The sequence below is a fragment of the Oryctolagus cuniculus genome, chromosome 1 (assembly GCF_051225735.1).
Source record: "Oryctolagus cuniculus isolate XC-2025 breed Fujian yellow rabbit chromosome 1, ASM5122573v1, whole genome shotgun sequence".
NCBI classification, from domain to species: Eukaryota; Metazoa; Chordata; class Mammalia; order Lagomorpha; family Leporidae; genus Oryctolagus; species Oryctolagus cuniculus.
This window is the reverse complement of record NC_142867.1, coordinates 185,042,807-185,066,054: the sequence shown is the minus strand read 5'-3', so window position 1 is coordinate 185,066,054 and position 23,248 is coordinate 185,042,807. Positions and strand designations below refer to the sequence as shown.

At 40.3% G+C, this 23,248-nt stretch overlaps 1 pseudogene; it reads right to left on the bottom strand.

Annotated features, from left to right (window-relative positions):
* Positions 1-12,835: 12,835 nt before the first annotated feature.
* On the bottom strand, positions 12,836-13,925 carry LOC100352629 (heterogeneous nuclear ribonucleoproteins C1/C2-like; annotated as a pseudogene).
* Between the last annotated feature and the right edge of the window lie 9,323 nt (positions 13,926-23,248).

Sequence of the window (23,248 nt, the reverse complement as noted above, 5' to 3'; positions counted from 1 at the left end):
TCACCATTGTATTTTCCGTGACCAGATGGTATCATACATCTCTTAAATTCACACATTTGCCAATTTTTACCAGATTCACAGGTAGGGAGGTTGGCTGCTGTAATTGGCAAGATGCCAGGGACTCATGAGACTGTCAGGAATAGAGAATATTGGCAAAGCTACATCAAACTGTGAATGAGCTTGCATTTAAACATCTTACTGACACTTTCACCTGTTTTCGTAAAAAATTTTGCTGGCTAAAGCAATATGTGATGCTTTCTATTTAATAATTTTACTAAAATGCCAAGAAATTAGAGATCATTTATGCCTGCTGATATATTTTCCAATATGCATGCTGATCCTGCAAATGATCAATCAAGCCAGATACACAAGATGAGACATAAACCCCTAACACTATTATCTCTTCCCTTTCGTTCCAAATCATCTCAGTCACATAGTGATCCTGGGATGAAGCAAATATAATGAAAACAGAAAAAAATATAGGAGTCTGTTTAAATGTCTCCCATGGTTTCATTTTCATAAAGTGCTAGATAGCAATATTCTCATCTGCATATCAGGTACCTTCTTTCTACCGTCTCTGACAGATTGTCTCTGTTGTGAAGTTTAGGCAGCAGGAGGTGAGCTCAAGTCTAAACTGCATCCTCTTGTATTAGAGGTTCAGTTAAATCCTTCAAGTTTCATCTTGACCTCTGTTTAGAAAATGAATGATGGGTTTCCACCAGTAAGCTCCAAGAGTTCAGTTTGCAAGGAATGTTGCCAAAATCCTCAAACATTACTCATGTATTTCTTGTGAAAAGATGCCTTAAAGCATTACTTGAAGTACAAAAGTAAGTTTCTGGTTAGCCTTCTTTTTTTTTCAATATTTATTTATTTATTTATTTACTAGGAAGGCAGAGTTACAGAGAGGCAAGGCAAGGGAGGGGCAGTCTTCCATCCACTGGTTCACTCCCCAGTGAACGACCAGTGCAACGATCAGAACTTGGCCGATCCGAAGCCAGGAGCTTCTCCACTTCTGGGTCTCCCACGTGGGTGCAGGGCCCCGAACACTTGGGCCATCTACTGCTTTCCCAGGCAGAGGCAGAGAGAGAGATCTTCCATCTGCTGGTTTACTCCTTAAATGGCCTCAAGAGCTGGAGCTAGGCTAATCTGGAGCCAGGAGCCTGTATCTTCTTCCAAGTCTCCCACATGGGTGCAGGGGCCTAAGCACCTGGGCCATACTTCGCTGCTTTCCCAGGCCATAGCAGAGAGCTGGATCAGAAGTGGAGCAGCTGGAACTCAAACCAGTGCCCATGTAGGATGCCAGCACTGCAGATGGAGACTTTACCTGCTATGCCACAGTGCTGGCCCCCTGGTTAGCCTTCTTATTTCAAGCTGTGTTATTGGGAGTAAACCCATACAGAAGCAAGGCTCACCTAAATGGCTTTATTTATCTGTTCCATACCCTTGGGTCTCAGAATATTAATTGCAACCATCAGTTAGGATTTCCCTGACTTGGATTTTTGATACATAGAGATGTCTCTCTCTCTTCAACAAACTCTGAATAAAATCAAGGGGCAGATGAAATAATTGAAACTATACTTTTAAAGGGAAACTACATAGTGTTTACAGTACTTTAAGCCCTAAATAAAAATCTGTAGGTTTCTGTCAAAATTTCTCTTTATAAATTAAAAAAAAAATGTTTATTTGAAAGTGTGGGGAGAGAGAGATCTCTTGTTTACCAGTTCACTGTCCAGGTTCCCACAGCTAGGATTAAATCAGGAACCAGGAACTCAATTCAGGTCTCCAATGTAGGTGGCAGAAACCCAACTCCTTGAGCCATCTTCTGTTGCTTCCCAGGGTGCACGTTGGCAGCAAGCTGGAATTGGGAGCAGAGCTAGGACTGGAACCCAGGAATTCTGATGAGGGACGTGGGTGTTGTAAGCAGCTGCTCAACCACTGCACCAAACAAATATCCCTGTCAAAATTTATAATCCTTCCTTTCAAACCAGTAGTCAAGTGTGTGTTAGCCAGTTGTCTCCAATTTGGTATCATTTGGATTTCTTTTCCTTTGTTAACTAGATCCTACTTGTTCTCATCTGTGTTGCCTTTGTTGTTCCCAACAGCCCTTCACTAACATGACGATTGACTTGTATGCTGGAGTATGTTAGAAATTTCAAAAAGTCTTCATTGTCGAATTATTTCATTTGTGGTCTTGTCAAGTATATTGAAGGAAGATGACAGCCCCACACACTGTTGGCCTCTGGACCATGTCTCTTCCTATTTGTATGGATCTATTTTTTTTTTTCCATTCTTGGGCATCATCTGTCTGATTGCTGTCTCTATTTCTGTCTGTGCCCACCACAATATCCTTAGTAGTAGAAGGGATGGTGGCTGAATTCTTAAATTTCACTCCCTTTGGAATGATGAGTGATTTCCAGAGTGAGTTTGACTTGAAAAATGGATACTCTATTTCTACTTTGGTAGAAAGATGTATGTCAAAACAATTCCTATGCAAGCATTATTAAGCTTCCTTCAGGGCTGTTACATAGTTCAGGGGTATTATTCTTTAAAATTGTAATGGGGGGCTGTCTCTCTCTGTCACTGTCTGTAACTCTACCTGTCAAATAAATAAATAAATAATCTTTAAAAAATTGTAATAGAGGTGGGCATTGTGATGTAGTAGGTTAAGCTGCTGCTTGAGGTGCATGCATCCAATATTGGAGTGCTGGTTCTAGTCCATGCTACCCTGCTTCCGATCCAGCTCCCTGCTAATGTGTCTGGTAAGCAGCTGATGATGGCTCAAATACTTGAGTTCTCTCCACCCACATAGGGAATTCAGACAGAGCTCCTGGATCCTGGCTTCAGCATGGTCTATCCCTGGCTTTAGCAGTTATTTGAAGAGTGAAGCAGTGGATTGAAGATCTCTGTCACTCTGCGTTTCAAATAGATATAAATATTTTTTTAAAAAATTCTGTGACACCCCAGAGTGTCACAAATTGTTTAAAGGACCATAATGAAGTACTCCTCAAATACTCTTTTTTTTTTTAAAAAAAGATTTATTTATTTATTTGAAAGTCAGAGTTACACAGAGAGAGAAGGAGAAGCATAGAGAGAGAGAGAATGTCTTCCAACTGATGGTTCACTTCCCAATTGCCCACAATGGCCGGAGCTGCGCATATCCGAAGCCAGGAGCCAGGAGCTTCTTCCGGGTCTCCCACGTGGGCGCAGGGGCCCAAGGACTTGGGCCATCTTTTACTGCCTTCCCAGGCCATAGCAGAGTTGCTGGATTGGAAGTGGAGCAACCGGGTCTTGAACCGGCACCCATATGGGATGCAGGCGCTTCAGGTCAGGGCGGTAACCCGCTACGCCACAGCACCGGCCCCTCTCAAATACTCTTAAACAGAAAAAAAAAAAAAAGAATTTAATGTAAATCTTCTGATACTTTAGGCAGACATGGAGATGACATAAAACAATCTTCAATAATCAATCAATAAACATATTGAACATCTGTATTATACCCTTGTTCGCTTGCCTGTATCCAATTAACAATGATGGATCTTGTACAAAGAAAAGTATTTTTGCTGCCTATTGCTTTATTATTTGGGATATGAGGCAAATTTTGTGCAATTATAAAACCTTTTAAAAATGCTTATTGTATAGATTTTGTCAGGTAAATATGCTGTAATAAAGAAAAAGCATTTTGAATATTGATAATATAGTCTGTATTTGGAGATAAATTGTAAAGAAATGTGTGTGTGTATATATATTGACCAAGTGGGCATTAATATTTCCCTCAGTTTGCCTAAATTTGGCAGACTTCATAATTCTAGGTCTGATCTCCTTTTTCTAAAAGCATTTGTTTAGGAAAACTTATTATTGTAAATTCCCTCTCTGTCTCTTTGAGATGCAAATCTTTTTAAAAGCTTCTTTGCAGTTTTACAATGCAGGATGCCTTAAAGACCTGGAATCCAGGAAAGAGCCTCTAACTTCCATGCCCTGTGGGTGGGTGGGAGACTAACTCCAAGGATGTGAATTAGCAAACACAGAAGGCCTAACCCTAGAGGGGTATTTGCAAACTTGATGTGCATGATGCATCCCACTGACCAACCTGCTCCTGCACCCCAGCATTCTCTCCAGCCTTCCACTAGTCCATCTCCACCCCAGATTCCCTTCTACCTTTTGTTTCAGCAGAGTTGAGTTCAGGTCTCTCTTCCTTAATTGTGCTGGCCTTAAATAAACTTTTTCCTTGTCAGTTTAAGTTTGTCCAATGTGATTTTCCCTTTGACAATAAGTATGAATACTCAATTTTATATATTTTACATAAAGTTACTGATTAAAAGCTACTCACAGAAAACAAACCAATAATAACCCCAATGAACATGAATGCTTCCTAATAATTCAGTCCCTAAAGGGTTCTGGGTATTTATTACATAAAATTACACACTGCCCCCTTAATTGTTTTTAACGCTTGCCCTGTGTTTCTATCCTGCTTTATTTTTCTTCACAGCATTTACCAGTACCAAATATTTATCCTTTCTATTTGTTATTGTCTGTCTTCTTGCCTAGAATGATAATCCATGAAAGCTGAGACTTTTATGTTTTGTTCACTGAAGTATTTTAGTGCCTGGATCATGGAGTAATTACTCAATAAATATTGTTGAATAAAGAACAGATTAGGGGGGCCAGCGCTGTGGGTTAATGCCCTGGCCTTAAGCACCGGCATCCCATAAGGGCTCCGGTTCTAGTCCTGGCTGCTTCTCTTCCGATACAGCTCTCTGCTATGGCCTGGGAAAGCAGTAGAAGGTGGCCCAAGTCCTTGGGCCCATGCACCCAAGTGGGAGACCCAGAAGAAGCTCCTGGATCCTGGCTTCGGACTGGCGGAGCTCCAGCCGTTGCAACCATCTGGGGAGTGAACCAGTGGATGGAAGGCCTCTCTCTTTCTACCTCTCTCTGTAACTCTGTCTTTCAAATAGACAAAATAAATCTTTTTTTTTTTAAATAACAGATTAGGGGCCAGATGTGGTATAGCGGGTAAAGCCACTGCCAAGTCCTTGGGCCCCTGCACCTGCATGGGAGACCCAGAGAAAGCTCCTGGCTCCTGGCTTCAGATCAGCGCAGCTTTGGTCATTGTGGCCAATTGGGGAATGAACCAGCAGATGGAAGACCTCTCTGTCTCTGCCTCTCCTCTCTCAGTGTAACTGACTTTCAAATAAATAAATAAATCTTAAAAACAGAACAGGTTACCCATTAAGATTTTTGTTATTGTTATTACTGGTTGTTGGGTTCTGTTTTGTCTGTTTATCTAAGGATTTTAAAAGCTAACCCGGGATTGAGCTAGAATGCTCTTCTCAGGTTGATTTTATACAATCATACTCTGGTGTCTTGTCATTAGCCTATACTGATCAGAAAATACACAAGGACTAGAATATTATTGAGGATATTATTCATTGCCTTTGTAATATTCTTCCAATGGAGACCAATAGAGAAATTTCTCTCTGCTATCAGTTTCAGAAATATTTACATAACTGGTTAATTTTCAGTTTGAGCATACGAGGAATCTAGCAGCTGAAGGTGCTTCCGTCCCTGTGTTGGCTGCCAGAACACAAAGAACAAAACATGTGCTATGCCGTTAGCAAGGACAGCATTTATGCTGTGCACCAAGCTTGTCCCTAGCTCTGTCTGGTTTTGCAACTTTTCTATTCCCTTTCTTTTTGTTGTTGTTGTTGTTGATAATTTTAAATTTATGTTATATTATAGCCTAGAATCTTCAAAAGTTTCCTTAAGTCTTTTTTTGGGGCAGTATGATAAATTGCTATAAATTTTAGTAATGTTAAAATTAGCAAGTCCTTTGTTAGTAGAATTACTTATTAAGAGAGTAGTAATTTAGAAATGTTTTCCTAGATGTGACATATTCAGTTCTTTTAAACGTCATGTGAGCAGCACATGTATAACTTAATTTAGAAATTAAGTTATACACTTGTATTGTAGTTGGGAAAACTGAGGTTTAGAGGAGTCATGTAATTTATCCCAACTTTAATGGTTAGCTAAACTGAGAAACCCAGAGAGCATACAGGCCTTGTAATTATTCCTTCAAAGTTCTCACCTCTAGTTGATCTTTCTTTACTTGGTTCAAATTTTCTAATTAGATAAGCATTTCTCTTATTATGTCTGGCTCAGCTGATCTTTCCTTGGATGATATGTGGCAGCTTTCTTGCCAGTGGAATTGCATCATGTTGTATATTTAATACAGATGCAGGAACAAAACTGAATTGCATAAATAGAATGGGGCCTGAACTCCAGAGTCACATTGTGTTCAAATCCTACACCTGCTAGTTACTAGTAAATGATGCTTGATATTTCTGTGCCTAGGTTCTTAAGGTTTGAAACAGAAATGATCATTCTAAGGATACCTATGCAACTGGGTTATTTTGAGAATCCAATAAGAATATACTTAAAACTTCTAGAACAGTGGTGGGCATGTGGTAAGGATTGAATAACTGTTAACTGTTTTCTTAGCCCATCTCCCAGGAAATGAGCTTGAAGCTTAAGCTGGTATGCTAAAATGCAGTTACTTGGAATGGTGATTTCAGAGCAGCAGGACAGAAGAACAAAGGCAAATGAGGTAGGGATAGAGGGAAAGCAAATGGAAGGTAGTATATTTTTGAGCTGGCCATAATGTCACAAGAAAACACAGATGAGTGCTCGGTCTTGTTGGGTTTTATCCATATATACTGAGTGGAACCACTGTGTCCGGGGACAGTCCATTGAGAGGAGAAAGCACAAAGCACTTCTTAGCCTGGTTCTTCTTATCTTCTGCTTTTCATTGATCAAAGTTCAAAGCATGGGAGTATTCACTCTCCTTTACTTCCAGCAAGTTAGCTTACCTAATCTGATCCTATGTCCTATGGCATGGGCTTCATCTGAGTTTAGAAGGATGCAGGGAAGGAGCCTCCATTGGTTTGCTTGGCTGCAATGAACATCAGAGCTGCTGCAGTTCCTGCCTTAATGGGTTTGATGGACACTGAAGCAGTCGAAGATGAGGGGAAGTTGGAAGTTATTGGGGCTCTTTACTGAGAATGTGGCTGCCATCCAGGGACAGGTGAAGTGAAGAAAATGTGAGGAGTTCATAAACAGTAAATTATTGCTATTGTGTCATAAAATCTTGTAGCAGACACAGACATGTACTATTCACATATCCATTCGAGAATGGACTCACTGGCAATCATGCATTCCATTAGCTAAAAAGTTTCAAATATTATTTTCTTCACAATTCACCTCTGTTTCCATGATGATAGTATACTTTGGAGTGTTGTGGAAAATGATGAAGCAAGATGGAGATGGCTAAGGTTATATGCTTCTCAGCGTTGTTACGGCCTATAACTGAACAAGACCAGGACAAAAAATCCAGCCCTTTCCACCAAGCTCATGATGACTACTGAGAAAATCATGCTTTGGAGTGCTCCTTGAACCTGATGGAAACTGAAGGTAATCCTGCCCAATCCTGCCTTCTTTCCTTCATTTTACTTCCTAATTAATGATAAATAAGACTTTTACATTCCTTACTACATCTCAAGGTCTGCTTACCAGGTAACCCAACTCCAACACTTCCCCACAATGAACATGTATGTTAAATGATATTAAATATTTAAAAAATATTTATTTATGAATTTGAAAGAGTTACACAGAGAGATCTTTCATTCACTGGTTCACTCTTCAAATGGCCTCAACAGCTATGGCTGAGTCAGGCTAAAGCCAGGAGTCTGGAGCTTTTTTCTGGGTCTCCTATGTGGATGGAGGAGCCCAAGCACTTGTACCATCTTCCACTTAATTCCCAGGCATATTAGCAGGGAGCTGGATTGGAAGTAGATCAACTGAGTCTTGAATAGCACCTATATAGGATGCTGGCATCGCAGGTGGCAGCTTTACATGTTATGCCACAATGACAGCCTCTAAATGATATTAAATTTACAAAAGCTAAATAGTAAAATAGAGATGTTAATATTGCAAGCAAGCTGATGCTTTCCATGAAATTTTTAATCCTTTGATGATTTTCACTGTGCGATAGAGAACCTCAGGCTCTTATGAAGTGTTAAGAATGTATTCCAAGTCAATTTACACCCAAAATTAAATTTTTAAAGCTTAGAAATTTTGATTACTGATAAAACTTAAATTTTCCTTAGTATGAACAATATGATAATAATAGAGCTGCCTTTTTGAATGTGTCAGATATTGTGGTGGTCACATTATATATACACTTTCTTATTCATTTATTTTTAAATATGATTTATTTTATTTTTGAGTAGTAGTTTTATTAATTTATTAATAATTTTAATTTATTCATGAGGAAGAGAAATAGAAAGGAACATATACAGACAGATACACACACAAGTAGATAGAGAGAACTTTCATCTGTTGGTTCACTCTTAAAATGCCTGCAACAGCTAGAACTGGGTTTGGCCAAAGCCAGGACCTGGGAATGAAATCTGTCTTCCACATGGGTTGTTGGAACTCAACTACTTGAGCTATCACCTGCTGCCTCCCAGGATATACATTAGCAGGAAACTGGGATTGGGAGCTGGAATTGGGAACTGAGTCCAGGCACCAGACACAGAATTCAGGCATTTTAATTGCTTGGCCAAATACTTATCCCCTAATTTCTTATTCAATCTTCACAATGACTATGCTATTATCACATGAAAGATGAGGGACCTGAGGTTTAGGAACTAAAATAACTGACAAAGATCCAACAGAGACAAGGTTGAAATGTCAACGAGGATGGAAGGAAGCTTAGATTCTTCACCACTACTCCACAGTAACATCTCCCATATGCCAATACCATATGTATGCCATACTGAATACTTTATGCATTATTTTATTTAACATTTATTTATTTTATTTATTCCCCCCTTTTTGAAATATTTTATTTATTTGAAAAGCAGAGTTAGAGAGAGAGTGATATCTTTCATCTGCTGGATTGGAAGTGGAGCAACTGGAACTCGAATGGGTGCCATATGGGTTGCTGGGGTTACAGGTGGCAGCTTTACCTGCTGTGCCTTGATGGCAGCCTGACAACAACCCCTAAAAGCAAGTACAATCATTATCTACATTTTTCAGGTAAAATAATTGAAGCCAAGTGACTTTGTGTTCTTCGGAAAGGGTAAGAATAATAAGTAGAAGAGATAGGATTTAGAACCAAGGCAATCTGATTTCGGATCTAATCAATAACTATGCAGTGCTACCTCCATCAGGTCAAAGCAGAGACTGTCTTTGATCTGCAGTAATCCAGCTTACAGAGGTTCACACTGAGAGCGCTGCCTGTTATATCCAAGTTGAAGTCATGCACAGTAAATTGGTGGACTACTCAATGTCAGTTTTGCTAGAGCACAGACTGTAGTTCATAAGCTTTTGTTTTTGCTTAATGTTGACATTGTGGGACATTATCAATCAACATTACTTGACTATTAAAACTGTCCTTTGCTTTTATAGGAATTCAGGTTTAATATATGATAAGCCCCAGAAACCTGTGCATACTTTGATGTGCTTAGAGACTTTCCAGGTGTTCAAATGAGAAATGACAGACTGATCTTAACTTTCCACTGAAATGTTTAACCAAAGAAGTCTTTGGGTCTGAGCCTTTCCTCCTTGGGTTGTGACAGATAAAATTAGATAGAATGTCTATGTACTTGCCATCTCTCCAAATGCCAATTCCATGCTTGGAGTCATTCCTCAGGCTATTCCCTCCAACTAATATTCCCTTTATTTCCTTTACTATTTGCCCAGATAGTTAAATTTAAATTCTTAAACTCTAGTTCAACCCCTACTTTCTTTGTGAAAACTCCTCAACCTCTTGCCTCTGTACAACCACCAATCATATTTGAAAAAAATGGATGACTTCTGTGCTCCTATAATTTTTATCTCTCTATTATAAAATCACCCATCATGTATATGGTAAATGAACATGTATATGCATATCCTAGATAGTTAGTGTCTTAAAGGCAAGGATCATATATTTTGATCATTTGTGAACTTGCTGTGCTTAGTATAGTGTCTAGCACATACAGGTGCCTAGGTCATTACACTGTTATTTAAGAATCTCAAATGTTAAATGGATTAAGAGGCACATTATTTATCTAACCAGATTCTACAGGACTGGAATTTCCAGTAGATGTGTCAGGAACAATTTAGTAAACCACAATAAGTGAACAACCTTGTCTGGAACAGCGTGAGAGCAGGAACCATATCCATCTTACTTCACCACAGCATCTCCAACATTCAGAATGTCTGGCCCATAGCAAATTGCTGAACCAATGTTTTAACATTATTGTTGGTACAAGGGTCCTATAGAGATACAATGTAAACTCCAAGCTATATATTATTAATATAAGAATGCTCTCATTTTAAAAATTGCATTCTCATGCCAGAAAACTGAGAGGAATCCTTTGGTTTAAAAGAGGACACAGGTTCAAGTCCTGGCTGTTCCACTTCTGATCTGGCTCCCTGCTAATCCTCCTTGAAAGCAGAAGAAGATGGTCCAAGTCCTTGGGCCCCTGTACCCACATGAAAGACCTGGATGAAGCTCCTAGCTCCTGGTTTTGGCTTCGTCCAGCTCTGGCCATTGTGGCCATTTGGGGAGTGAACCAGCAGATGAAAGATCCTCTCTTTCTCTCTCTCTTTATCTCTCTCTCTCTCTTCTTCTCCATCTCTCTCTCTAACTCTGACTTTCAAATAAGCAAAATATATCTTTAAAAAAAAAGATCTTGGAGACCTGCTCCATCAATGTATTCATAAACTGCTATTTGCAAGCGCTTCATGATATAATTTAGTAACTATTAAGATTCCTGTGACTTTCCCACCGCTTATTGGCTCATATTACAACTAATGGTAAAACAGTGTGTTCTATTGTCACAGTTTTCTGTGAGTACTTCAGAACAGCCTGAGGAGCTAATTGGCAGGGTGTACTGCACCCAACTCAAATACCTGTCCTTTTCTGGTAGAGTTTTAGCCACTACACTCAGACCTAGCATGATTTGGCCAGCCCTTTCACATCTAGGGAGCCCTTTTATGCTTCCCAGCCACACTCACCCACCCACTCACCTACGTGTCTTTTCCCAACCTGGGCTTTATAGTGGGGCTGATGCCACTTTCATGATGACACTTTCCTTCTCCCCTCAGGGTCCTCATATATCCTTCAGTAAACTCAGTGCTTTGCAGTTATTGGACAAATAGACCATGAATCAGCCTGTGAGAATGGACTATGATAGCTTTTTCAAAGTAAGAATGATGGGAGGACCCACTGGAAAATAAGAAAGTTGGAAATGTGCTATAAATCAACTCCAAGGAATGAGGAGTTTTCATCTCTATGTCCATTTGGAAGAGGTTTTCTCTCTCTCTCTCTCTCTCTCTCTCTCTCTCTCTCTCTTTTAATTTATTTGACAGGTAGAGTTATAGACAGTGAGAGAGAGACAGAGAGAAAGGTATTCCTTCCGTTCGTTCACCCCCGAAATGGCCGCTATAGCCAGAACTACGCCGATGCAAAGCCAGGAGCCAGGTGCTTTCTCACGGTCTCCCATGCAGGTGCAGGGGCCCAAGCCCTTGGGCCATCCTCCACTGCCTTCCCAGGCCACAGCAGAGAGCGGGACTGGAAGAGGAGCAGCCGGGACTAGAACCGGCCCCATATGGGATGCCAGCACTGCAGGTGGAGGATTAACCAAGTGAGCCACGGCGCCGGCCCCAAGGGTTTTCTCTTTATAATGAAATTTTCTATGTAAATGTCTATAGCAGCATTATTCATAACACCCAAAAGGTGAAAACGACTCAAATGTCCATCAACTGATGAATGGATTAAAGTGTATGTGCTATGCCCATGAAATGGAATAGTAACCGGGCCAATGCTGTGGTGTAGTGGCTAAGCCTCCGCCTGCAGCACCAGCACCCCATGTGGGTGCTGGTTGGTGTCCTGGCTGTTCCTCTTCCAATCCAGCTCTCTGCTTAAGGCCTGGGAAAGCAATGGAAGATGGCCCAAATGCTTGGGTCCCTGTACCCGTGTGGGAGACCTGGAAGAAGCTCCTGGCACCTGGCTTTGAATTGGCCCAGCTCTGACCATCTCAGCCATTTGGGGAGTGAACCAGCAGTTGGAAGACCTGTCTCTCTGTCTCTACCTCTCTCTGTAACTCTGTCTTTCTTTTTTTCCCTCCAAATTCCTGGTTTAATAAGGACTTGTTTATTTTGAGAAAAGGGTCCCAACATCAGGCTGTTCACAGAAATAATCCACAGTATCAACTTTAGAAAACAAATATTAAGACTATTACACTACTTTTTTTTAGAGGATGCATTTGACATGCCAACTCTCATTCACAAAAATACATTGTTACAGTTGTGTTGAACAGCCCCACACAGCACTCCTTTGTGGAGTAGAACACAAACACTTCTACCTTTTCTAACGCAAAGCCACTCCCAGGTGCTACTCAACTAAATGAGATGGCTTTTGCACTTAGGGAAGCAACTACTGAGCTCATGAATGGGAAGAACTGTACTCCCTACATCAACAAGAGATTATTTTGGAGACAGATGATAAAAACCAGACATCCTTTTTATTGTTAAGTCATAAAGAGGTATCAAAATTAAAAGCAAAAATTACAGGGCAAGACTTAACAAAACTACTAGGAGCATCAAAGGAGTGAAAATGGGACTAAGCGCAGGGCATTATGAATTAATGAACATGGGAAGGACAAGCATGGGGCTAACAGTGAGCATGTGCTGAAGATACTAGGGGAGAGGATCTGATGAAAATTTTGATCTTACACAAGTGCCTAGGTAAAGAAATAATGGGATAAGGATCCTAAACCTCACTATGTGCTTAAGAGTCATCCTCGCCATTGGTGCTGTCTCTGTCATCCTCTCCTTCCTCAGCCTTTTTCATCATCCTTGATCAGCTTCAGCTGGTCATCCCCCCATCTTCATTATCATCATCATCCAGCAGGTCCCCCTCCTCAGTAGAGTCATCTGCACCCTCCTCACACTCCCTCCTCACATTCGTCTCATCTTTCTTCAGGAAGCTGCTGCTCTGCTCCTCTTCTGACTTAATCATTCTTCAACTCTACTCCGTGTTTGCTCTGCTCCCTTTCAATTTTTTTCCAGGCTTTCCAGCAGAGAATCCACTTTTTGTTTTATCTGGGTCAACTCCTTCTGAAGGCCTGGAGGTCATCTCCTTTCAACTTTCCAGACTTGGAAGAAGATCTTTGTTGTCCACTCTTAGAACTGAAGCCACTTTTCCCCCTTCTTGAGGTGTTTCCTGATACACGTTGGCGTTTAGAGGGCTCTACAGCCCGAGCAATAGGAGGAGGAGGAGGAACTCATGCTGGGTAGCTGTACACCCTGTCATAATAATCCCATTGAAAATCATAGTGCAAGTCAAAAGAGGAGCTGAGTAGAGGGAACGGAGAAGGGTGTTCTGGTACTGACCCGTACATCTCCGCTGCAGGTCATTTCACACCTGCTTTTCCTCAGTTCACTTTTGGCTCTGCAGGCAGATTAATGTCTAAAACCTGGCCAGCAATCATTCTGCCATCTTCTCCTGCTACTGCAGCTCGGGCATTTCTCTCATTAACATACTGAACAAAGGCAAAGCCCGTATGAACAGAGCAGCCCGAAATTCTGCCATACTTCGAGAAGATTGCCTCTACATCAGACTTCTTGCTCACAAGAGTGTTGAGATTCCCAGTGAATACACGGGAGTTCATGGAACGAGAATCTGTCTTGTTGGTAACATTGCTTGCCATTGTGTTTGATGCTAGGTTCTTCACAAAGCCGAAAAATGTAGCTGAAGATCAAAAAAATCTCACAGGAGGGGGAGGGAGAAGAGATTCGATTCTGAATCTCCCACTCCCGAGTTCTACACGGAGAGGCCCACCGCTGCTCCAGGTAGGCAACAAGGCCACAATCACACAGTCTTCATCTCCACACAAAAATCTGTAACTCTGTCTTTCAAATAAAAAAAAAAGTAGTAAACAACCATAAAAAGGAATGTGTTACTGATAACATGCCACAACAATAATGTGCCTTGAAAGCATGCTAAGTGAAAGAAGTCAGTCATAAAATACCACACTTTCTATGATTCTATTTTCACAGAAATTCCAGAATAGGTAAATCTTTAGAGGCAAAAAATTAATAATACTAGGGTGATAGGATGTTGAGAGCTAAAGGATACAGGCTTTCTTTTGCGGTGATGAAAATGTTCCAAAATTGACTGTGGTGATGATTGAACATACTTTGAGACTGTTCTAAAAGCCATTAAGTTGCATACTTTAAATGGATATTTTGGATGATGGATTATTAGCTTACTAAGGCTGCTGTAACAAAGTCCTACAAACTGAGGAGAGGAGTTTAGGCAACAGAAATTAATTTTCTCACAGCTGTGGAGACTAAAATTTGGAGATCAAGGAGCTGAATGATTGCTTTCTTCTGAGGACTCTGAGGGAAGTGTCTGTTCCAGGCTCTTCTCCTTGGCTAATCGGAGGTGATCTTCCTGTGTCTTCGCAACCCCTTCCCTTTACACATCTTGGTTCACATTTCCTCTTTTTGTAAGGACAGAAGTCACCTTGGATGAGTGCTCACTCTTTTTTTTTTTCAAGATTTATTTATTTATACGAAGGGCAGAGTTACAGAGGGAGAGAAGGAGAGAGAGAGAGAGAATCTTCCATCTGCTGGTTGACTCCCCAAATGGCCACAATGGCCAAATGGGCCCATCTGAAACCAGGAGCCAGGAGCTTCTTCCAGGTTTCCTGAATGGGTGCAGGGGCCCAAGGACTTGGGCCATCTTCTATTGCTTTCCCAGGCCATAGCAGAGGGCTGGATCTAAAGTGAAGTAGCTGGGTCTTGAACTGGCACCCATATGGGATGCTGGCACTGCAGAGAGCAGCTTTACCCACTACGGCGTAGTGCCAGCCCTTGAGTGCTCACTCTTATGACTTCATTTTACAATCAGTTGTGTAAAGATCCTCCCTACAAACATGATTATGTCTGACTCCCTGGGGTTTAGGATTTCAGTATATAAACTTGGTGTGGAGGCACAGCTCAGCCTATAACATATGGTATGTGAATTTTATCTCAATGAGACTTTTAAAAAGAAGAAAGGGAGGGTGTCGCTCCCCGTCTTCGTGGAGGAACGACACAGGACCCTGCGCTGTTCTTTTGTCTGCTCGGCCCTCCCCGGGTTTGCTGATGGCTCTTCCCGGGTTGGCTACCGACCCTTCCACCTCCGTGGAAGGGCGGTTCCCCCTGCCACTTTCCCCACTTCCGCGGGGGAGCGGCACACCGCCGGCCGGCTCTCTCGGGGGCTGCACAGGTGTTCCTTCAGCTAGATGTTCCTGGTGCATGTTGTCTCTCTCCTCCTTTATAGTCCTCTCCACCAATCCATGCTCTGCTGCCCACACGCCGAGTACGCTGCTCTCCTCCAATCAGGAGCAGGTCCTACAGTTTATTGGTTGAACTGGAGGCAGCTGTGTAGAGGCTGTTTCCTCCTCTCCCAGCGCCATATTGTGGGAGAGCAGATGCATAGAATAAGTCTTAATTCCAGTAACAGTCTAGTCCGAGTTGCTCCCCACAGGAGGGCATCTGGGGCAGTGGTTAAGACACTCACATCCTACATTTCAGGGCTGCGTTTGAGTCCCAGGTCTGCTTCTGATTCCAGCTTTCTGCTTACATGTACCCTGGGAGGCAGCAGATGATGGCTCAAGTAGTTGGGCCTCTGTGATCCACTTGGGAGATGCAAATTGAGTTCTGAACTCCTGGTTTCAGCTTGTCCCAGCCCTGGCTGCTGCAGGCATTTAGAGAGTGAACTGGAGGATGGAAGAACTCTTGTCTCATCTTGTATTCTTTTTTTCTCTCTCTTCCTCTCCCTGCCTCCATCTCTCCACCCTCTCAACTACATGAAAATTTTTAAGGAGGAAGAGGAGAAATTTGTCTTCAGATTTTTAGGCTGTTTCTTAGAAAGGACTAACTTGGGTAAGAAACAGCCATGTTTTACATAGAGCAATCCTTTATTGCTTCTGTAATTGTCTGGGTTCATTCTACCCCTGAGTTAACAAGTTTGCAACTACTGAAATGCAATAGGGAAAAACCAAATTAATAAACTAGGACCCATAACTTGGATTCAGGTATTGATGTGCTTTATTTGGCCTGCACAATGTTTTCACAATTTTTGAATTTAACATCTCTGAATTAATAGCATGTAGGCATAATTCAGTTGGCCATAGTCCTCGCTATCCCCTTTTGTCTCTCAGCATGCTTTAACCAATTGTTTGAACACTCGAACTTGAGGATTCAGGAACAAACACGTAGGCTTCCCACACACCTCTTGGGACTTCTAATGTATGAACTATTATTAAAAATAGCTGTTTTATGGCCTCTGGATTAAAAGTTACAGTGCAGAGAGACATTTGCTTGAGAGTTTGGATTCAAATTCCTCATGTAGGCTATACTTTCCTGGATTCTGTGCAGCAGTTATAAATGTAGGCAAGATCTTAATTTGAAACAAATTCAGTTGTGAGGGGTGAATTGGGTAGGTGGAGGTTTAGGACAAGCAAATATTATATTTTAGTGTATAAATCTAAAGTTCTTTTAAATCAGAAATTAATACACACTGAAAACATTTCTCTTTTTTCTTTAATAAATCACATAGAATGCAAGTAGTCCAGGACTCTGTTATGGTATAACAACATAATTTACATGTGCCACAGGCTCCTTTTTTTTTTTTTTCCAGCAGAGGATTTCATATGCTTAAAGACTCATGTATATTTTTTAAAGATTTATTTATTTATTTGAAAGTCAGAGTTACACAGAGAGAGGAGAGGCAGAGAGAGAGAGAGAGAGAGAAAGAGAAAGAGAGAGAGGTCTTCCATCTGCTGGTTCACTCCCCAGATGGCTACAACGGCTGGAGCTGAGCCGATCCGAAGCCAGGAGCCAGGAGCTTCTTCTGGGTCTCCCATGTGGGTGCAGGGGACCTAGCATCTTCCACTGCTTTCCCAGGCCATAGCAGAGAGCTGGATTGGAAGTGGAGCAGCCGGGTCTTGAACCGGCGCCCATATGGGATGCCGGCACTCCAGGCCAGGGCGTTAACCCACTGTGCCACAGCACCAGCCCCAAGACTCATGTATTGAGATTAGCACACAGCAGGGGTTTTATTTTTCCTTTTTTAGGTTTGAATAATTTTAAAAAATTTTATTAATATAAAGAAAAGAGATTTCATGTATTTCACAGGTAGAGTTGCAAGAAGACAATCATACTTTCCTCTCTCCTCCTCTCCCTCCCTCAATCCCTCTCCCTCCTTTCCTTTTTCTTCTTTAATTTTTGCAAAGGCATAATTTCAAGCCACTCTATAGTCACAGGCTTAATACACTATTAATCATATTATTCTAAAATGTGCACAAGAGAAACAGGAGATTACCTTCAAAGGTCTCAGTTAGACTGACAGCTGATTTCTCTTCAGAAATCCTACAGGCTAGAAGAGAATGGAGAGACATAGTCCCAAGTCCTGAAAGAAAAAAAAAAGCTATCAACCCAGAATATTGTATTCAGAAAAATTTTCATTTATAAATGAAGCTAAAATAAAGATCTTCTAAAGCAAACAGAAATTGAAAGAATCTGTCACCACTTCTTCAGCCTTACAAATAATACTTTAGGATTAAGTATTAACTATTTCTGTGTGCTACACACAGAAATAGAGAAAGATAGTCATCATTATGAAAGAATGAGAAGGCAGAAAATCTCATAGTAAAAGTACAGAGGAAATTCAAAGCAAACAATTGGAACATTCACAGAGAGATGACAGGACTAAGTCGTTACTTATCAATAACAGTCTTGAATGTAAAGGTCCTAAATTCTCCAATGAAAAGATATAGCAGTGGCTTTCAAAGCTTAGTGAAAGGCTTAGTTAAACATATCCCTGGATTCTCTTCTAGAGTGTCTGATTCAGTAGGTTTGGGGGTGAGGCCTAAGAATTTACATTCTTAATAAACTTTCAGGTGATCTAATGCTGATGGTTCAGGGATTACACTTTTGAGCGCCATTAGTCTATACAGTGAGTGTGAGCTCTCTAACTCACACTCTTTTTAGTTTTAGTTTTAGCCTAAAAATAGACTTTCACTAATTTTTTTGAACTTTTGAAAAATTCTAGAGAAGTCTAACCAGTCTATATGTGCCAAACCCTACAATCAAGTGAGGTGGCTGAGTCTGAAGAATGCAGGGGAAGCGTACTGAGAGGTTACAACAGTATCCACCATACTTTCTCTCTCTTTTTCTCTCTCATTAGAGAAGAATAGAGTTTTGAAACTTTTTCTCTTGTGTATCAGAATAATATGCTTATTTTCTTTGTGATATTGTGTTTTGACATCAAATTCAAGAACTTGAAGAATAATTAGTGTCAATAAATTTCTATGTTGTTTGGATTCATGATCTAGCAGATGAAATACAGAGAGATCATGTTTGGGATACATACAACAGCCCACCTTGGTCAGAAAAAAATGGGAGAACCCCAAGGAGAAATGGAATAATGTTCACTCATTTGTTCTTAGAAGTCAGACCTCATTTTACAATAAAGAATTTTTATTATCAACTTGGGTAAATCTCAAAATCCCATTTCTTTAGAATTGTTGTAATGCTTACTGAGGTTCTGCTTCTATATCTACTGAAAATGATGGCAGTGATGATTGTTCCTGTTAAATCCATATTTTTACACATTTTATATTTATCGATTGGAGCTCACAGTAACCCTGTTAGGAATTCTCTGTCATAAGTTCAGTATTATTATAGCAACATTATCCAGTATTATCTTTCACAGAAATTGAGGTTTAAAGGGTTTAACTTACTTCTCCATGATTACACTCTGAATCTGATGGATTTTGGAGCCTGCATTTTTTCCATTTCTCAAAACTTCTTTCACATGATTTAAAAACTGCTGTAGCAGATGCCCACAGCAAGGTACTGATTGAGGGGATAACAGTACAGAAAACCATGCTATTTCCTTGACATTCCCAGAGTTTTGTGTTTCCTTAAAAGTAGAATTGAATTCTGGGATTGCTTTTGGAAAATGTAGTCTAATCATTGGAATAATGGATAACACAATTTATAGATTTTATTACTTTTTCCTAAATTTTTGTTACCTTGCCCATCTTTTTAGAGCAGAAAGTGCCAAAATTTATGGGGAAGAAAGAAAAATACACTCTGAAAGACAAAACAACTTTATAACATGATTCAACTTATTCTGACATTAATCCCTCGAGTAAGTATTGTGTTATGTTATTTCGTTTCTGCTCACACATGCGTGTTTGCCTTTCCTCTTTCATAGCTCTAGATTCTTAGTATAGGCAAAAGCCCACATTAAGGCTCAGAAAACACAGTAGCATTCTCCCTGCCAATCTCAACCGCAGGCTGACTGAGGGTAATGCAAATTCCCAGCGAACAAGAATGGAACACTATTTGCTGTTTTGAAACAGTGCAGACTTTATCTTGTCCTTTGAATGTCGCATCCCAATAGTTAATGCATGCTTATTGATGATAGACATAAGAAAATAGCCACATATTAGCATCTTTTGGCATGTGAGAATAAACAATCCATCTTGTATCTGCTTTGATTTATTGGCCAGGTGATTCTACTTACACATTAGACTCGGCCATCCAGTTGCTCAGTCCAAAATCATTGGGATGCAGCTCAGCTCCTTTTACTCTTTCCCACCACAGCCCTTACCCATCAGCAAAATCTGTCAGTCTTAGCTGCAAAATATATTAGAAATCTGACCATCTCTGTACTTTCATTGCTTCTCCATTGCCCAAGCCACCATCACCTCTCATTTGGATCACTACAATGGCTTCCTTATTGGATTCTCTGCCTCTCCTTTTGCTTCTTTGCAGTCAGTTTCAACGAGGCAGCTAGAGCAATTTTAACAGAATGATCCTAAAACATATTTTGAAAAGAGTCACCAGTGAGTTCTAAATCCTCCAGTGGTTTTTAACATCATAGAGGGTAAAACACAAAGCCCTCATGGTGACACATAGCCCACACTATGACTCCTCTTTCCCTTTGATAGCCCATTTCTGCATTGGTTTCTCCTGATCTCCATGGGATTCTCACCTTCACCTGCTTCAGATTCTTGCTCAAATGTTGACTTCTTTTCTGTGAAGTCAAACCTTGACCAAAGTATTTATCTCTGCCTGCTTTCCTTATGCCCTCCGTCCTACTTGATTTCTCTCCAATATTTTGGTCATTTTATATACTTTACATGTTTGTTATAATTTTAAATATCTGTCTCTTTTCTCTGAAATACAGGCTTCATGGGTGTTGGTTATGAGTGCCACTAGATGACCACAAAAACTCATTCATCTGTTTACTTATGTACATTTGTTGGTATGTACACTGTATTTTAATACAATGTTTTAAAAACACTTTTTAAAATGTAGAAAAAATAGGTTTTGTGAAGGCAAGGATTTTGTGATTTTTTTTATTTATGTTTGTTGCTACTGCTACAATGCAGTATTAGTGTTGGACACATAGTAGTATTGGACACATAGTGTTGGACACATAGTAGACCCTCAACAAATGTTGGTGAAATTGAATGCATTCCAGGCAAGACTTACTTTCTCACGATAATGAAGATGCTTCAAATGAACATTGTAGACCTCCCTTACCTGCAATGTTCCAGGATACTCAGTGATGCTTGAAACTGTGGATAATATCAAACCTATATATCTATATCTATATCTATATCTATATCTATATATTACAGATATTTCCTATGCATAGACTACTGAGTAATAAGTTGGTAGTGGTATAGTGTGGTTATACTGCATAATGGGATGATTCACTTCCTGATGTGGGATTGAGTGAGATTTCATCACACTACTTAAAATGACACTCAATTTAAAATTTATGAATTGTTTACTTCTTCAACTTCTCATTTAATATTTTCAGACCATAGTTGATTCTGATAATTAAAATAATGGAAAACAAAACCATGAATAAGAGGGGAAGGGGCCTACCATATTTATTTTGTGTTAAAACCAGAGTTTAAAGCTGCTTTCCTCTTCCTTCTACAGGAAATTTGGCTGGAGATGATTGTGATAATGTCCTGTATGGTGTTCCAGGGCAGAACATGTAAGATACTCAGGAACACTTTTTGAAGGAATTGCACTAGTCCATCTCTACTCTGTTGCTCCATCCTTGCAATGCACGTGTGACTTGATTGAATTTGTGGCCTTAATCAGGATCATGAAAGACAGAAACTGAAATTTTAAGGAGTCTGAGCCATATTCCTGTCTATGAAAACTAAGTTCTTTTTTACTAAGCACATCAACTGATCACTAATGCTATGAGTTTGAAGTGGTGTTAAAACGCTGGGTACCTAATTGAGATCAACAGGAGTCAAGAAGAAACCATTGCTTACAAGGCAATGGCATATGGGTAAGGGAGAATCACGATTTCCCTAACCTGAAGTCTGTCTGTTAGCTTTATGGGAACACCTGGGCTGTGCAAGCCCCATCCTCCTACTTAGTTCCTGAGCTGCCAGTTGTGACTAATGACTGCTAAATTGTCACAATCACCAAACAGGACCTATTCTGTCTTAAAAGAGACAGGAGTTTTTGTGTTTCATAACCTCTAACAAACATGCCAAGAATCTTAAGAAATTGCTGCTGAATCAGAAGAAACTTAGCTGCCAATTTACACATGTCAAAGATTTCTTAGCACCACTCAGTTTGCTTTGACGACAAAAGCTTATGGTGGTAGGTCTGAGTTTCCAACAAATCAAAGATCTGGCAGAAGGTTTTATGCTTTTTCTTCCTTGACAAGTTTCCCCCTATAGTTTCCTGACTCTCCTGATACCCATTATGTCAAGCTCCATCATGTTGGGCCAACCAACATCCCATGTGATAGAAAAACAATTTTAAGAGAACAAGGGGATAAGGAGTCTGTGTCAAGTTTGTCCTGGAACCTAAAATAAACAACTCTTGAGTGCATAACTCCTGTGGTCAAGAATGCTCACACTGAGGACTTCTGCAGTTGATGACTTCTGCAGTGGTCTCTCTATTGGGCTATTAATCTGGTGGTGAGGCCAGGCATTCAATCAGATTGTCACAAGATCAATAAAGGCCAAAAGCTAGAACTGTGGGTAAGTGAAACAAGTTAGAAAGGAAGAATCATGTGAATATCTTCAAGAAAGACTATCAGAACCAATAAGAAAGTATTCAATATAAATATTAATACAAATAAGTTGTAGGTTATTGGCCCTTGTTGAGTGTCCTGTTTATTGATCTACCTGTCAGCTCCGTCATTCACATTCTCATTCACATTCTCTGCCCTGCTCTGTGCCTGTGTTCAGTTGTTAAGACCCGAACTGATACAGTGCTTGGAATCAAGAGAATGCTCAGGAAACAGACTTTCTGGAGGGAATTTTTAAATGAGAGATGCTCAAATATATTATAAACACATAAATGACTTTTCTTGCTAGATAGAAATTGTACCCTGGTAATGGGAGACAAGCAGTGGTGTTAAGACTTTCAAATTAATGCTGGTGTAGGTATGAGATCATGACCTTATGGAGAGCAAAGCTTTGAATGATCAAGTAGCAGTTGTACCTGATTGCTATGTACAATGCTGATCACAAAGATAATCCAGTATGCTATCTGATTGTGTTAGAGAGCTTATAAAAAGGAAATAAGTTTAGGACTTTGGACTACACATTCAAAACCATAAGGAGGAACCATAACACTTTCATAATGGTAGAAATATGACTACATTTGAGCTCAACATCATGGAAATCAAATCACCAAGGCTGATCTGACAGTGGCCATTGCTGTGGCACAGAGGACCACAATGAGTCCTGATATACCATGATTCCTGGGGGAAATAGCCAGCCTATTTTCCAAGGAGGAGAAGACAGATCTAGGTCCTCTTGGAATAGAGATGTATTGCAGATTTAAATTTTCTTCCATGGGCAGAATGCTACTGCCAAGGTCAGCATTCCCAGACCATAGAATGCCTTATTCGCTGCCACAAAAATAGAGTTTCCCGCCAAGGCTTTTATTTTTTGGCTAAAGGAATGGCAATGTGATCATACTCATAAAAATCACCAGTCTTAGTACAAATTTCATCACCCAAATGCAAACCAAAGTAGAGGGGGGTGGCAGCTGTGGAAGCAATCCACCTGAGTTGCCAACAATAAGGAACCAAATTGGTTGCTGAGAATTAGAATCAAGTAAAAATCAATCTGCTTTTTGGAAA